The sequence below is a fragment of the Notamacropus eugenii genome, chromosome 1 (genome assembly GCF_028372415.1).
Source record: "Notamacropus eugenii isolate mMacEug1 chromosome 1, mMacEug1.pri_v2, whole genome shotgun sequence".
NCBI lineage: Eukaryota > Metazoa > Chordata > Mammalia > Diprotodontia > Macropodidae > Notamacropus > Notamacropus eugenii.
In genome coordinates, this window is record NC_092872.1 from 450424056 (window position 1) to 450442189 (window position 18134).

Here is an 18134-nt window from a genome sequence, read left to right on the forward strand (position 1 = left end):
TATTGAGAGTCCTTATAAAAGTGGGTCCCTTCCTCTCCCCCCTCAATAGCTGAATTGGCAGGAGGTAGGGGAGGGAGGAAGCTCTTCTTAGTCTTTGGGAAATATTCAAATCCCATCTCCTTTCTTGCACTTAGGGGTAAGGTTAATCCCTTGCAGAGGAGATAGGTTAATGTATGGTGGACAAAAGAAAGAAGAGAACGAGAGAAACAGAGGAAAGGGCAGAATCACAAAATATTCGAACAGAAAGGTGACCTTACAGTATCATAGACTTATACCATATCAGAACTGAAATGGATATTAGGGACATCATTTAGTCTAACTCCCTAGTCTATAGATGACAAACTGCACTCCAGAAAAGGGAAATGACTTATCCAAGATGTCAGTCAGTTAGTGACAGAGCTGGCTTGAAGTGGGACCTTTGTGGCACTAAGACCACTGAGCTTCCATTCCACCACCACTTTTCACCAGACCACATAGACTGTTTGAGGTGAAGAGGCCTTAGCAATCATTGATCCTAGGATTGAGAGTTTGAAGGATCTTTTGAAAACATCTAACCCTCCCTAGAAAACATCTAGCCCTCTCATCTTATGGCGGGAGAAAGTGAAGAGCTCTTTGGAGATGTTCTGTTTTGAAATAGTATCTGGTGCTAGGAGATTTCAAAAGCTTCTCTGGCTCCAGTGTGATCTGTTGTCTCATTTTCAGGCATGTTGAGCAGAGGATGGGACCTCCCCTGTTTACTGCTCACATACAGTAGCTTCTAGATGGGGACACAAGGACATTTCCCAGATAGCATCTTTAGGCTGGGCTTTCTTGAGATATTTATCAACAGAATTTAACCAGTGAGTCAATGGGCAAAAACCCCATGTTTTTTCCGAATACTCCATTCTAGGGAAGCCCTTACTAATGGCCCCTTCTTTGAAGTCAATCACCTTGGAAGAGAATGTGGAAAGAGTTTGTTCAGCTTTCCCAAGTGGGTTTTGTTTGCAAGAATTCAGAGCTTGTCTGGGGATTCACTTTCAAAATAATAAGTTTGATATTGAGGACAAGCAGAGCTCTCCTTCCAGCCTTTGTCTTGTCTTGTGTCTCACTCTCACCTTACCCTTGCCTCTCCCTCCCCCTTTCTGTACCCCCACCCCACACACATCCCAACATCTCCACAATAGCCAGTTCTGTACCTGGAATTGAAGTTTGCACCAGAGTATTATCTAACAGACAAAGCAGAGTTGAAGCTTTATTGGGAAACACTAGAAATCACTCACAGGTGTCAATTCACATTTTAAGCTCTAAGAGCAATTATTAAGCACCTGCTGTGTGCAAGGCCCCATGCTTGATTCTGAACATAATGTTTTTTCATGTGCGGGTTCAGAAAGGCTTTAGAAATTATCTCCATCACCCTCTGAGCATTTCCTTTGCACACCTACACCCCAACATTGTAAAGGAGATGCATCACCTTCTCTACTTTGTTTCAGGACAAATGATTGCCCCTTTGGGCAAACTTTCTCAGTTTGCTAAAGTGCCTTCACAGAGTCATGGAATGTTAGGACTGGAAGGGACCTTAGACTTCATGAGATCCTACCCCCTCCTTTACATAAGAGGAAACTGAGGTCCTGAGAGAAGTAGTTTGAATATAATAAGTCAGTATCAGAGCTGGGGGCGGGGTAGGGGAATTTGAGATTGAACTCAGGATTTCTGGTTCTAAGTCCTTTGCACCTAAGGTTGCACTACACCACTTCTCCTTGTACCTGGTAAGAGTTTCATGTTTCCCTCCTTCTCCTTCCCTCCGTTTTTCCCTCCCCAGAATGTTGACTGAAGTCATTCTCGCCTAGCTATGGTCCCAAATGGGGAGTGGAGCAAAATCATCCCCAGGGTCCTCCACCCTGCCTCAGTCAGTTAGCATTCTAGAAGCCCCAAGTCCCTCTGGCCACCCTTGCTGCCACTTACCTACTTTCCTCCTGCTTGACTGCCTTATGCCACCTCAAACTTTTCACATGCTTTTTCTCCAAGGGTTTCCTTATGGGAGGGCTTCCCCCATGGTCCCTGGGACCTCCCTGGAATGCTGGATCAGACTGGTGCCCCAGGAGAGAGTGCTTTGCAATCACTCAGGGATCCCGGAGTTAGAGGCAGGGCAGGGAGGGTCCGAGAAAGGATTTTTAAAAACCAAAACCTGGAGTCTCTTTGGTCAGGTGGACGTCCTTTATCCCAGAAGTGTCCTGTGTTGCACTGGAGTGGAAGCCTTCAGCCCCATGCCCTGGGCCTGGGGGGTGGTGGTGGGGCTGCCCTGGGGCCAGACTCAGCACTTCTGCACTAAGGCTTTGAATCCATCCTTGGAGCAAGGCTAAAGCAGCCTCATTTGAACTTCAGCTCCTTTGTGGAGGATTTACATGCCGGAGGAGAGGAAAAAAAAAAAAAAAACGTTTGGTAAAGCATGCGGCAAGCAGGACGCTCCTGGTTGGTTCAAGTCACATTTCTCCACCCACCCATGCAAGAAAGAGGAGCCAGAGAGTGGGGCTGAGGGCGTCCCCTTAGCCACAGACCTGGAGCCTGCCGGCTTGGGCAGAAGTTTAACTGGGTGATGTCACAGCTCCCTACAAGCTTTCTCAACGCCTCTGGCCTGCAGGAGACCGCCTCCTGGCCCGGCTGGGACTGAAAGCACTATCCCAGCCATCACTTCCCCCACTCCTCATCTTCTGCTAGCCCCCTAGCTTGCTCCCCTCCCTCTCCCTTCTTTCCCCCTCCTCCCCTCCTTTCCCCTAAAGCTCCCAGCTGCTCCCCCCTCTCCCTTTCCTGCCTTCCCCCAGCTTCTTGGCAGACAGCATTACACCGCACCCGGCCTCGTGTCCCCCTCCTTCTCCAGCCCAGCCCCCATCATTGGCAGCAGCTTTAGCAACACTCTCTCCTGGATAGCAAAGGGACAAATAGCTCACAAAGCTCTCACCAACTAGCTCATAATAAACTCGGTTCAGTAGAGGGCAGGAGGGGGGAGGTTTACCCTTTGGCTTATGTAATATGTTTGGATTTTGCTACATTTTTCTCCAGCTGTTTTTGCAACGGTTCTGTATTAATGGTACTTTGGGCCAGAGTGCTCTCCTTTTTGAGAGTGAGCTGGAAATCTGAGACTGGGTCTGAGCTGATCCTTAGTAATAACACCTTTGCAAGCATTAGTTCTTTGTCATCCAGCTCAGAATGGTGCAGAGAGTAAGACCTGGCACAGGAGGAAGTAAGGAAATCAGGTTCCCAGTTCACTTACCATCCATATGACTGTGGGCAAATCATTTCACCTCTCTAGGCCTCAGTTCCCTCTCCTAAAAAATGAGGGTGGTAATACTTTCTGTCAAACAACTTTCCAGAGTTATGGAGAAAGTGTTAATATCATACAACTATGACTCAGAGGAGTAGACACAAGTCACTCCTGAGATAGATTAGGTGGTAGGGGTGGATGCCTTAGGACCCCATCATCCGGAGACTTCAGTGTTTTATGATTTGATTGGCATTGGTACTGCTGTTGCCAGCAAAGCCACCAAGGCAAATCATCACCTCCTCCATGTCCCTGGAGATCAAGATTCTTAACTTTTTTTGTATTTTGGACCCCTTTGGGAATATGGTGAAGCCTGTTGACCCCTTCTCAGAATAATGTATTTAAATACATAAAATGCATAGAATTATCAAGGAAATAAGTTATATTGAAATACAGCTATCAAGATGTTAAAAATAAAAGGTAAACAAAAATAATTCATAGACCCTGGATTAGCAATCACTATCCTAGATGATTCCATGGTTTGCTGTGGTCAAAAGAGTTCAACCCGTGCTGACCAGCTTTCTGCCCATACTTACCCAGACTGGTGCTTGAAAGACAAACATTCTGGCCATCCCTGGGCCATGTTCCAAGTTTCTCTAGCTTAGTTGGACCAATTAGAGTTTCAAGGACCCAAAATTATCTGGAGGAGAAAAATCATGGACACAAATACAATATTAGGTGGCATGAACAGTAAAGTTGGGAACTGGTAGCCCCAGTAGCTAGGAAAGGGATTAGGGGCAAGCCATACGTCCTACCTTGGTGTAACCCAGGATGAAGAAACTGGAAACCAGCGGAGAACCCTTAGGCATAGGAAGGGAATAGGGCCTGGGTAGTAGCAATTGCCAGAGCTGGTCAGTACTGCTCTATAGTTCTGAGAAAGTTAGCAAGTAAGGCAGCGTGGTACAATAGTAACGTGTGGTCAATGGATTTGGAGTTGTACAATCTGTGTTCAGATCCTGACTCTGTCACTTCCTACCTATGTGACCTTAGGAAAATCACCTAATCTCTCTGGGCTTCAACTTCCTCATCTGCAAAATCAGGGGGATTGGACTAGATGGCCTCTGAAGTGTCTTCCAGCTGTGATTCCTATGAGTTTCATATTTTTCAGCGTAGCTAGTGTGGTGATTTGTTTTGTTTGACTATATGTATTTGTTACAAGAGTTTTGTTTTTATTTCTTTTTTCTCAGTGAGGAGAAAAAATTGAAGAATGAGACAATAAATACTTGTTAACTGGAAAAACCTTTTAATTTAAAAAATCCTATGACCTTATGAGTTTACAAGTTAGAAGTAGGGCATCGCTGTTGGGTCCTCAAGAAAACATTTTTCCCCAATTTCAGTTTGAGAGTTTCCCACTTTTCTATGTTGAATGCCCAGAAAATAGGATAATATAAAGTTCATGAGTTAACAGAGCAAAAAAAAATAATAATACCCAGGTAACACACCTTCTAGGGATGAGCTTCTCCATCCTTTTCTGGTCCTCAGTCAACAGACACGTGAATCATCAAGCCATCTTCTAAGCTTTTCCAGAAGAAACCTACGTAAGCATATGGTTCCCCTGCACAAACTTCAAGAACTTGGGGTTTAGTGGTGCCCCCTCCACAAAAGAACCAAAGGGGGACTATACAAACACCCTGGAGAACAGCAGGGAATGATCTCTGCTCCCTGTGCTCCCTGTATTATCTCAAGACCTGTGAATGAACATGAAGGGGACAGAGGATGGGATGTGGCATTAGAAATAATAAGAGAATAAAACCTCCAGTTGTTACCCCCAATCAGAGACAATCATCAATCAATTGGCAAGCACTTTCCAAGCATATATTATTTCCCAGGCACTGTGGTATACTTTGAGGTTAAAAAGAAAGCAAAACCACAAAAACATGTAACAACATTAATAAGTGACAGTATATTTGCAGTACAGCCACATCTCTTCACCATTGTAGATGAAAAGCAAGCAAACTGCATGCAACAGTAAATGTTTATTAAGCATCAACTATGTGCAAGAAACTGTGCTAATCACTGGACATGGAGAGATTTAAAAATATAATAAAAGGAGGGGGGAGAAGCCAAGATGGTGGAATAGAAAGATGCACATATGCTTAGCTCTTACCTCACAGCCCACAAAATACCTGTAAAGAAGAACTCTCAACAAATTCTAGAGTAGCAGAAGTCACAGAACAATGGAGTGGAGGAGATTTCTGTTCCAGAGAGACCTGAAAAACTGACAGGAAAGGTCTGGTGCACACTGGACATGGAACAGAGCCCAGCCCTGCCTTGGCCGAGAAGCACCTAAAGGAGCAGATCTGAGCAGGCTTCAGGGACAGAATCTCCAGCAGCAACACAGATCCCTCAACCCACAGGCACCAAAGGTCAGTGAGAGGGTCTTTTCGGCTGGCTGAGAGGGGAGCGGAGTGTCCCCATAACTCAGGCCATCTCAGGAGGCAGCAGTAGAGGCAGCAGCAGACAGGGGCTCCCAAAGCCGGCAGTAGCCTGCATCCATTGTTGAAGGTCTCATCTTAAACTCCCTGAAGAAACTGAGCCATGTGGGGTGGCCCTGCCCGGACCTGAGCAGCTGAACTTAATCTCACACTGAATAGCAGCCCTGCCCCTGCTGAAAACCTCTAAGGCTTGGGAGCAGCTCATTTGAATCTCAGCCCCCAAGTGCTGTCTTGGTGGAACTGGAGGTGAGGTGATTGTGGAGAGGAAACTCAGAAGTCAAGTAACTGGCTAGGAAAATGCCCAAAAAAGGGGAAAAAAATAAGACCATAAAAGGTTACTTTCTTGGGGAACAGGTGTCTCCCCCTATCCTTTCAGATGAGGAAGAACAAGGCATACTGTCAGAGGAAGTCAAGGCCTCTGCCTCCAAAGGGAACTTAAAATGGGCTCAGGCAATAGAAGACCTTAAAAAACAAGTTAGCAGCTTATTAAAGGAGAACTAAAAAAATGCTAAGGAAAATAACAGCTTTAAAAAGAGGCTAACTCAACTGGAAAAAGAGGTCCAAAAAGCCAACCAGGAGAAGGAAGTTTTAAAAAGCAGAATTAGCCAAATGGAGGAGAAGGTTCAAAAGTTCTCTGAACAAAATAATTCGTTGAAAGAGAGAATTGAGTTCAGGGAAACAAATGACTATGAGTTAAACCAAGAAGTTAGTAAACAAAACCAAAAATATGAAAAAATAGAAGATAAGATGCAACAACTCATTGGAAAAACAACTGACCTAGAAAATAGATCCAGGAGAAATAATTTAAAAATTATTGGACTACCTGAAAGCCATGATCAAAAAAAGAGCCTAGACATTATCTTCCATGAAATTATCAAGGAAAACTGCCCTGATGTTATGGAATCAGAGGGCAAAAATGGATATTGAAGGAATTCATTGATCACCTCCTGAAAGAAACCCAAACAGAGAAACTCTTAGGAATATTGTGGCCAAATTTCAGAGTTCCCAGATCAAGGAGAAAATACTGCAAGCAGCTTGAAAGAAACAATTTGAGTATTGTGGAAATACAATCAGGATAACACAGGATCTGACAGCTTCAACCTTAAGGGATCGAAGGGCTTGGAGTGGGATATTTCAGAAGTCAAAGGAACAGGGATTGAAATCAAGAATAACCTACCCAGCAAATCTGAACATAATACTTCAAGGGAAAAAATGGTCATTCAGAGATATAGATGAATTTCAAGATTTCATATTGAGGAAAAGACCAGATCTGTATTTAAAAATTTGACTTCCCAAGACAAGAATCAAGAGAAGCATGAAAAGGTAAACAGAAAAGAAAAATCATAAAAGACTCTCTGAAGCTGAACTGTTTACATTACTACATGGAAAGAAAATATTTTTAACTCTTGAATCTTTTCTCAGTATTTGGGTAGTTGGAGAGATTGTACATATATATACACACACACATACACATAGATAGAGAGAACAGGATGTGTTATATCAGAAGATATGATATCCACACACAAAAATAAAATAAAATAAAATAAAATAAAGTAAAAATTAAGGGGTGAAGGAGGAAAATTCCAGGAAGAGAAAGGGAGTAATGGAATGGGGCAGGCTATAACTCATAAAAGAGATAAGAAAAATGTTTTTCAATGGAGGAGATAAGGGAGAAGGGGAGAGGGGGAAAAATAAAGCTACTCTCCCCACATGTGGCTGAAGGAGGAAATAACATGCTCACTAAATTTGATATGAAAATTTATATACACTACAGGAAAGTAGGAGAAGAGGCCACAAGTGGAGTGAGGGGAATGTTAGAAGGGAGGTCAAATGGGAGAACGGAGCCTCTAGAAATAAAAACTTTCGAAAAGGGACAAGGTCAATTGTAGGGGGGAAAAATAAGAGGGATAGGGTAGGTCAGAGGGCAATATAATGAGTATTACACAACATGATTACTATGGAAGTCTTTTGCAAAACAACACATATTTAGTCTGTATTGAATTGCTTGCCTTCTCAGTAGGGCTGGGGAGGGAGGGGGGAGGGAGAGAAGTTGGAATTCAAACTATTAGAAGTGAATGTTGAGAATTTTTACTGCATATAATCAAGAAATAAGAACTACAGGGATAGGGGTATGGAAATTTATCTTGCCTTGCAAGAAAAGAGAGAAGATGGGGATAGCAGAGGGGTGGGGTGTGATGGAGGGGAAGGTACATTGAGGGAAGGACTAATCAGAATGCAAGGTATTAGGAAGCAGGGGGAGGGGAGTGATGGGGAGAAAAATTGGACATGTTACAAAGTGAGGTAAAAGCAATTAGTATTAAAACAATAGACTGAATTAATTACTGTGAATAAATCAATGACATCTTTAGTTTGGAGAAAAGAATTTCAGTCTAAATTTCCCAGAGGAAGGTATCCTCAGGTAAAATTTGGCATTGATGGAAAAGTCAAAGTTTTAATGGTAAATTAGATTTTATGATTGCCATTTAATCAGGAACTAGAACATGTATAGAAAGGCATGTAAGCCACTTAAGACTTGCCTCAAAAGATGTTCTTTAGCCAAAGTGAAACTATAATCATATTTGAAACCTAGTTATTGGAACTTGCCATTTTTAGATACTGGGACTATTAAGTGACCTTCTGAGTCTAACTCCAGGTATGGATAGCAAGAAAGGTGATCTGAGCCTCCAATACATGATGCCAGTAAGCTGATGAGATGCTGGCATGAACTGCATAGGTGATCTCAAGGGAAGGGTGGGAGAGCAGCTGTTCAGCCTGGGCTGAGGTGGGATTCTCTTGACTCAATTTCCCCACTGACATCTGGCAGACTTTAAGCCCGACTGAATGCAAGTGGATAGTCTAATCCTGCCTGAGGTTGACATGAAGTTGGGAGATATTGTATCCCTACAATGTCCTTACTATTGGTGGCAATTTCCTAAGGTCAAAAGGTTTGTAAGCTTAATACCAGATCTATTCAATTATAGATTATAGGTAGGGGAACATCCGAGGTTGTCTAAAATTAAGCTATTAGGCATAGGACTTTAGACCAACAACAATAAGTTAGGGTCCTTTAATTCTTAGTAATACTATGGAGAAAATTAGGTCAAGAGCTTGTGAAGTTAGCAACATAAATATTATTTGTGTCTCAGCTGGTTAATGTTTAAAAAAAATTTTTTTCTTTTGTGGTCCATATTGTAAATGCTTTAAAAAGAAGTATCACCTGACCAAAAGTTTGAATTACTTTATCTGTTATAAACTGTTCTAAAAATAAAAAAAATAAATAATAATAAAAAAAAGAAAAATACAATAAAAGACCCAGGCCCTGCTCTCAAGGAGCTTACATTCTATGTGGAAGGTTAAGGATAATTACACAGGGAAGTATAAGGGCAGCTTTATGATGGAGCAAAGGAGAGACCCCATAAAATGTCCAGGAAATTTGCAGTGAGAGAGAGGCAACATTTTCAGCAGAGAGGATGAGGGAAGGTTTCACAGAGAAGGTTGCATTTGACTGAACCTTGCAGGAAGACAAGGACTGAGAGGCAGAGAAGGAGCATGGTTTGCCCCTTATAATTTAATTGGCATAGGTACTCCTGCTGCCACAAAGCCAGCAGGGCAAATCGTCACCTACTCCATTTCCTTGGAGATCAAGTTTCTTAACATTTTTTGTATCGTGGACCCTTTGGCAGTCTGTTGACCTCTTCTCAGAATAATGTATTTAAGTACATAAAATACACAGTATTAACAAGGAAATCAATTATATTGACATACAGCTATCAAGATATTAAAAATAAAAGGTTAAAAAAGGTAAAAAAAACCCAATAATTTGTAAACCTTCGGTTAGCAATCCCTACCCAAAGTTCTGGTAATAAATATATACAGTCAAACAAAACAAATCCCCACACACCCAGGCATGGGGCAGAGCCTTCATGAATTCATAGAGGAGGTAGGAGAGAGAATAGCAAATTCAGGAATTTGTTGTTTCATCTTAGATGGAAGTGGGAAGCTTTGAAGGTTTCTGAGTAGAAGGGTCACATGGTCAGACATGTATCTGCATGGTTTTTTGGGGGAGTTCCTTTGGAATAATATTAGGCTACATGTTGTTTGAAATTTTAAGAGCAGATTAGTAATGTTAAAAATAATCCATACCAGGGGCAGCTAGGGAGTGTAGTGAGTAGATCACCTGCCCTGGAGTCCAGAGGACCTGAATTCAAATCCAGCCTCAGACACTCAACACACTTACTAACTGTGTGACCTTGGGCAAGTCACTCAACCCCGATTAGAATCCATACCAGGATTCTAATCTAATCTCTACCCTTACTAGCTGTGTGGCTGTGACCAAACAAGTCAGTCTCTCTGAGTTTGTTTCTTCATCTTCAAAATGGAGAGAATAATCTTTGCACTTCCAACCACATGGAACTATTGCCATAGAAGTGCTTGAAAGCCCTCTTTTATTTTGTTTTGGGGCTTTCTGTTTTTGTTTATCTGTAAGGCAATTGGGGTTAGACTTGCCCAGGGTCACACAGCTATTAAATGTCAAGTGCCTGAGGCTGGACATGAATTCAGGTCATCCTGACTCCAGGACCAGTGCTCTATCCACTGTACCACTTAGCTGCCCCAGGGGCTTTCTGTTGCAAGGATCAAAATGGAAAATCTCTTGGAGTCAGGAATTCTTTTTGGCCTGAATGGAATTATTTTTCTACCCAAGGCTCAAGTAGCTTTCTATCTCTGTTGGAATGAGAGCCAGAAGGGACATTTAATTCAATTCAACAAAACATTTATTCAGTGCCTATCATACTGAAAAACATTGTACTTCACATCACACTAAGGTATTGTGGGACCTTGGAAGTGCTGAAAGCCTTCTTTCCAGCTCTCTCATTTTATAGATAAGGAGAGTGAAGTCTGGTGGAGCAGTAGGATGGCTGTATCTGAAGTCAGAGGACCTGGGTTCAAATCCCAGTTCTGCCATTTACTAACCACATGGCTCTCGTTGCACATTCTGGCACCAGTCTTACTTTCTAACCAAGTGACTGATTCTGGAGAAATCCCTTAATCTCACTGTCCTTCACTTTCTTCATCTGTAAAATGGATTCAGTGACCTCCAAGGTCCTTCCAGCTTTAAATCTCTGATGCTGAGACTCAGGGAGGGGGAAAGACTTGACCAGCATCACATAGGTCATAGTTAGAAAAGCCAGCATACAAACCAAGGCCCTGTAACTTCAAGCCTAGCGTTTGTTTTGTTTGCCCTCCATGGTGCAACATGACCTCTTTTACCTTCTTTCCCATATAGATGAACAAAGAGATTGAAAGAGATGACATAGACCTCTGAACACCAAGAAAGAGGTTAAGGAAGAAAAGAAGAAAGGGAGAAAGGGAGGGAGGGAAGAAAGGAGGGAAGGAAGGAAGGAGAGAGGAAAATAAGGAAGGAGGGAAGGAAGAAGGGATGGAGGGAGGTAGGAAGCAAGAAAGGAAGGAAACAAAATATTAAGTATTTGCTATATGCCTAGCACTGTGCTAAGCGCTGTATAAATATTATCACATTTCATCCTAACTGCAGCCCTATGAAGTGGGGGTTATTATCCCCATTTTACAGATGAGGAAACTGAGGCAACGAGTTTAAATGACTTCCCTTGAGTCACACAACTCATAAGTGTCTTAAGTCATATTTGAATTTAGATATTTCTGACTCCAAGGATGGAGCTCCATTCACTATGCCAAATAGCTACCTAGATAGATAAATTGATAAAGCATTTATCAAGTGCTTACTCTGTGACAGGCAATGTGCTGAGGGCTTGGAATACAAATTCAAACCAAAGGAAAGACAGCCTCTATGTTCAAGGGGCTTAGATTTAAATAGGGAAAGGTAGTGCATGAAACAGAGCTGATAAGTGAGGAAGAGGAGGCATTTGGAGTGGGGAGAGGGGAAGTAGGAAGTTGTCCAGGAAGGTCCAGGCTAAGCCAGATTTAGAATGAGCATGACTGCCATGGGTACTTCCCTAAATGGTGATGCCGTTACTCAGAAGAGCTGGAGTCATTACCAGCATGACAAGGCTGCTGAGAGGTTGGGAAGTGATCTGGAGAGTAATAGGCTGAGCCAAGTTTGGAAACCAAAGCTAACCCTCACAAAAGTTTGGGATGAAGTTAACCAGACAAACAGATCAGAAACCCTTGTCTCACTCCACAGTTAGTCTTCATCTGTAAATCACATCTGTAAAACAAAAAAAAATTGAGAAAGTGATTTAAAAATAAAATATTTCTAGTCCTGGGGCTAGAGTAAGTTATTGTTATTATGAGCTGTGATTATTTTTTATCATTATCAATGGTTTTATTTGAATTTCAAAGCAATTTTATAATCTTAGGGTCCAGCTCAGCTTTCTCCCAAGTCAGCTAACCTAGTCAGTTAGTTCTCCCTTTCTCCACTGTATTTTTGCCTTGTGCATTTTTCCTAGAATCCACATTTAACTTTACTTCACCTCAAACAAGTGATGGAGCTCTCATGTGCAACACAGAAATGCTTTCCAGGCCAACACTGGTCACACTTACCTCAGTTTGGCAAAGTCTCCTCGAAGGCTGTGAACAATGGGGCTGCCACTAAGCATGTAATTTGTTCACACCTCCCTCCTCCCCCACTGGAAAGTGATGAGGTGGTTAAGCCTCCTAGCCCATTCTGACCAAAACACCAAGAGAAGTAAGTAGCTCAAGACTCTTTACATCCTGATATTGGTAGATAGAGATTGAGTGAATTTGCCACCAGAACATGACAGCTTTCTTCTTAGCACAGAATTCTCCCAGCTGCCAAGTCACTACAAATTGGCACTGAACTTAAACCCAGAGAACACAGAATGTTAGGGCTACAAGGAACCTTAGAAAAGTAGAATGTTAGCAATGCATAGAACCCTAGAGTCCATCTTGCCCAACCCCCTCATCATTTAGAGGAGGAAACTGAAGTTCCACAGAAGGGAAGTGACTTGCTCAGGGTCACACAGATAATCAGTGGTAAGGCTGGGATCAGAGCCATAACTAGGGTGGGGCAACTAGAGCTTTTGCCAGTGGGTTGAATTTTAAAAGGCACTTAAGGCATTTGCAGTCCTTCAGCAATGTAGAAACAATGGAGTTTAACACACTTCCTTCCTTTGGCAGCCAGCTGCACACCTACTTACCTGACTAAATATCCTCTCTGAAGCCTCACAACAAGTAGTTGTTCAGTTTCTGCATCAAGATTTCCAGTGAGGGGGAACCTACTATCTTCTGAGGCAGCCCATTCCATGTATGAAGTGTTAGTTATTAGGAATTTTCTCCTTGCACTGAACAAAAGTCTGTCTCTGCCTTAATTTCTACCCACTGAAACAGTACCTTCCTTAATGCAGAGATGCATTGTTCTCTGGGGGGTCAAGGAGAAAGTATTATCCTCTTGCCATGTGACATATAAAGACAATCATCTTCATCGTCATTGTTGCTTACATCTTACTTGAAGGTGTTTGTCACCTCTACACTTCAAGCCCCTTAAATGCCCACTGTCATGAATCTGTGAGAAGGAATGAACAAGAGTGGCACAGGATAAGCCAGCACAGATGGGTTGTGATTTGCATCATTGTGGAATACCTGCACTGATGAAACACAGAAATATTGAATCTCTTGGAGTTTCACCCCATATTTGGAGATGCAGTGAGGTCCTGATTAATGCAAATAATGAAATCCTGTGAAGGAGTTGTATTATTGGAATCCATATGGTATTAAACCAGAACCAATTACCAGATTTTACCTAATTGTACTTTGAATAATGTAAATTTGAATACATACATGAATACAGTACTTCAGGGGATTAATTATTCTCACAAAATGGGAACTGTAAAATGCTTAAAATACGAATTGGGAGAAGCAACATTGATTAGTTTGAATGAATTTTTATAAAAATGTAAATGATCATGTCAGGTCCTTTCCTATTCTGACAGTATGGAGAGGCTTTGAATGCAGTAAAATATTGGCATCTGAAGGAGGATTTGGGATGGGGATCCTACTGAGGGAAAGAAAGTCTCTCACCAAAGGAACTGAATATCATAGGTTACAGAGATAGAAGAGAACTCAGAGATCAGTCTGTCAAAGAGTATTTATTAAGTGCTTTATTTCTGCCAGGTATTATGCTAAGCATTGGTGATGAAAGGAAGGCAAAAACCATCTTTGCCCTCGAGGAGCATACTTTCCTATGAGGAAGAAAACAGCTTCTTCACCTGATACTTTAACACAGACTTCTTTTAAGGCTGTGTTCTTGGCCCTCTTCCTCTCCTACCCTTCCCTTTCCTCTTCTTCCCTTTCCTCTTCTTCCCTCCTTTCCCCTTTCTTCATCTTCCTTTCCTTCTCCTGCCATCCTTTCCCTTCAATTTCCCTCCGTCCTCCTCTCCTCCTTAAAATCAGCATGTCCAAAACAAAAACCGTCATCTCTTCCCAGAAACTTGATGCCCTTTCTGACATTACTGCTGTTATCTGTGGTACCAACGTTGTTTTTCTCAAATATTTGTAACCTTGGGTGGTTACATGGACTTAAATGAACTATCAGAATTGCATCCTACTAGGTGTTTCACACTTTTACTCTCTCCCACTCCAATATATCTATGTTAGATTGCTTAAGTCATTCTTATACTCAACAGTTTTCCACTGCTTCCTAATACCTGTCAAGTAAAATGTAACCTCTTTTGTTCGGCGTTTAGAACTCTCCCTAATCTGCCATTGGCCCACCTTGCTAATCATATCTCATATTGTTCTCCTCTATACTCTATGTTTTAGTCAAACTGCACGATTTTTCTCTCTATCCATTGAGTACAACCCATGCTCTCCAGTCTCTGTGCCATGCCTGGAAATCCTTTCCATTCCCTCAAGGACTATTGAATTTCTATCCAACCTTTAAAGACCAACTTACATGCTACTTCCTCCAGAAAGCCAGCCATTCCTCATCCCCCAGTTAACAATGACTTTTGCCTTACCCCTAAACCTTACATCAGGCTTTATTTGAACCTCTCAAATATATATAATATATACATATTGTATATTTAGATAAAGCTATGGAATTGAAGTCAAGAAAACCTGAGTCCAGATCCCAACTCATACTTACTAGGTATGTGACTGTATAGCCTTGGTTTCCTCATCTGTAAAATATGGATAACAATAAGTTCTACTTCACAGGGTTATTGTAAAGAGCAAATGAGATAATCTATATAAAGCACACTACCAACCTTACAAGACCGTATCAATTTTTTGTTATATATTGTTATTATCATTACCCACAAATCTATCTTATCCCTCAACTAGACGATAAGCTTAGGATTTTGTGTTACTTAAAATTTATGTCTCACCTTGTGCCTAACACAGTGCTTTACACATAGTTGGTGATTAATAAATGTTGACTAAGGGAATTAATAACCTGCTTAAGGTCACAAAGATAGTAGTGACAGTTCATTTTAGAATACAGATCTCCTGTTCCCTAACCTGGGTCCTGTTAGTATTGCTAGCTATGTCTCTACGTTGGTGGGTAGGAAACCCATAGCTGGTCCTTTAGATGCCCTCCCCTTCATCTGGTGGAATGATGTTATTTGAAATCGTGCCTGATTGGGTAGAAAATATTTGGGCCCACACTTAATATTTTTTCCTTGTTTCTACAATAAGAGTAGCAGAATGAGGTGGAAGACTTCTAGAAAACTGAAGCTTTGAATGTGAATTAAGATAACAAATCATTCTACCTCATTGTCATTTCCATTTTTTCAGCAATATTACTTGAATACCACATGTCTAATAATAAATGCTGAATTCTGAGTAGGGCATTAACCACACAGAGCATTTCTAACTAAAGAGGCAGGCCAGAACCATGACGTTACTAAAAATTTTATGAGGATTGGTTCAAGGAAATGGGAATGTTTAGCTTGAGAAAGAGAATAATTAGAGGGAGCATATATGCTATTCAAAAGATCTGCCATTCCTCGAACAGGGATCAGACTGAAATATGGCTAGGGGTAGATGCATGGCATTCCAAAGATCCACAGTAGGAAGGTGAATGAGACAGAGTAATGTTGTTTATCAAGAAATTATTCTTATATGTGAAAATGAAGGAATAATAGGATAGAGCAAGAGTAGAGAGTATTTTAGAGATCAAAGGAGAACCTAGCTTTTGAAGGTCCTTTCCAGGCAAACAGAAGTGTTTGTATTTTATCCCAGGGGCAAGAGGGAGCCACTGAATACTATAGTGCTTTTGCACACAGTAGATATTTAATAAATGTTTATTGAGTTGAATCCAACAAAAAATCCTGTCACTGAAAAAAAAATATCAAATAGAAAGAAACAGGAGATATGGTTGTAGTGTAAAGTGACTTAGGAGGAGGAAAAGTAACTCATTTCCGGCCTCAGCCATAATTCTCTGGCAGGATCCCCTGCCATAATGCCGTTACAAAGAATCTCTTTGTTTTCACTTTTCAAGGCCACTCCAAGAGTCCATCGTTCTGAGATTCCATAACTATTTATATTTTTACAACCCTTTCCTCATAAGGACCCAGGGAGATAGCTTATGTATTAATATCCATATTTTACAAACGGTAAAACTGAGGCTCAGAGAGATGAAATGGCTGACCCATGGTCACATAGCTAATCTTCTCATTCTGAGTCTAGCGCTCTTTCTACTACCAGGTGTTGTGGGGCTACAGACACTCTGTGTAGTTTATGCCCTAAAGGAGGTTACAGTCTTTTGCTTTGCTAGTTTAGAGCAATCCTATTATTTCATGGATAGGAAATTCCTTCTGCTGAGAATTGTGTGGCTGCAGAGGGAATTTAGCCCTTAGTAAACATTTATTAAGTGTATAAGAATAATAATAACTAACTTTATATAGCCCTTATTATGTTCTAAGACCTATACTAGGTGCTTTACATTTATTATCTCCTTTGATGTTCACAACAACCCTGGGAGGTAGTTGCTATTATCATTCCATTTTACAGATAAGCAAACTGAGACCAAGAGAGGTTAAAAGACTTGCCGGGAGTTGTGCAGCTAGTAAGCATCTGAGGTTGGATTTGAACTTAGGTCTTCTTAACTCCAGGCCTGCTGTTCTATCTGCTGGGCCACCTTGCTACTCTACAATGTGTCAAACCTACTATAGGTCAGGTATTGTACTAGATAGCAGAATACAAAGATAAAAAATGAAACAGAGCAGGCAATAGGGGGAGACAAAATGTATATATGTGTTTATACAAATATATTTATATGTTTTATAAATATGCATATATACCTATAGTTGTATATAAGATTGTATTATAATATACTTTACATTATATATTACTTGTATATATTATGTTATATATAAGTATGATCTATAAAAAATAAATGAGAGAAATTTTTGAGAGAGGAAGAGGTCAGTAGCATTTGGTTGGGACTAGGAAGAGCTTCATGCAGAGAGTATTGTTTGACTAGAGTTTTTGAGGAAATAAAGGGGATTTTAAACGGTGGTGGTGAGGAGAGAGAGTATATTCCAGACAAGAAAGACAACCACTTCAAGGACACAATGGTAGTCAATGAAGAGTCATGTATGAGAGACAGCAAAAATCCAATGTGATTAGACAGTAGGGTACATGAACGGAAGTGAAACATGATAAGTCTGGAAAGGAGAGGTCAAGGTCCTTTGTAAAGTACATTAAATGGCAAACAGAGAAATGTGACCCTAGATGTAATAAGGAGCTACTGGACTTGATTGAATAGTGGAGTCACATTGTCATACCTGTGCTTTAGCAATTTTACATTGGCAGCTTTGAGGATGAAGGGTTGGAGAGGGGATTCCATTTTCAAGAGACACATACAGAAGATGAAAGGAAGGGCTGGTAATGGAGGATAAAGATAAAAATCAAATACTTTTTTAAAAAGTCATGAAGTCTAAAGCTTGAGCTGAGGCTGAAAGGAAGTTAATGCCTCCCCAAAAGAGGATTTTAATTGTATGTTGGGGAAGAAGTCCCACTGCTCAGGCTGTAGGGGACAAAAATAATGAACAACAGAGAGAAGGCAGAATCACTCAATTCACATTTTACTTGTTTTTCTGCCAAGAAGACCTCTCTTTCAACTAGAAATGACAATAAGGATTTATTAAGTGTCTATTATGTGCCAGGAACTCTGCTAGGATCTTGGGCTGCAGACAAAAATGAAGCAATCTTCATCCTCAAGAAACTTGCATTTCTATCTGAGGAGATAACATGTACACACAGAAGTTATATAAAATAAGTGGGTAGTAAAATTTTGGTGGGTGGTCACTGATAGCTTGTGGAATCAGGAAAGGCTTCCCATAAAAGGTGTCAGTTGACCAGAGTTTTAAAGGAAAGTGGAGATTCTGAGAGTCAGAGGTAAGGAAGTAGTGCATTCCAGGCATGGGGGACAGCCAGTGTAACAG

The 18134-nt window shown here is 41.2% G+C and overlaps 2 protein-coding genes across 7 annotated transcripts in view; one reads left to right on the forward strand and one right to left on the reverse strand.

The window, feature by feature from the left end:
• Nucleotides 1-2657, reverse strand: part of ANGPTL2 (angiopoietin like 2) — a 64849-nt gene extending 62192 nt beyond the window's left edge. Inside the window, exon 1 of the mRNA XM_072631958.1 lies at nt 1942-2657. The gene's annotated coding sequence lies outside the window, so the exon portion shown is untranslated. The remainder of the gene's footprint in view (nt 1-1941) is intronic.
• Nucleotides 1-18134, forward strand: part of RALGPS1 (Ral GEF with PH domain and SH3 binding motif 1) — a 658499-nt gene that overhangs the window by 372278 nt on the left and 268087 nt on the right. The gene's annotated exons all lie outside the window — the stretch shown is intronic.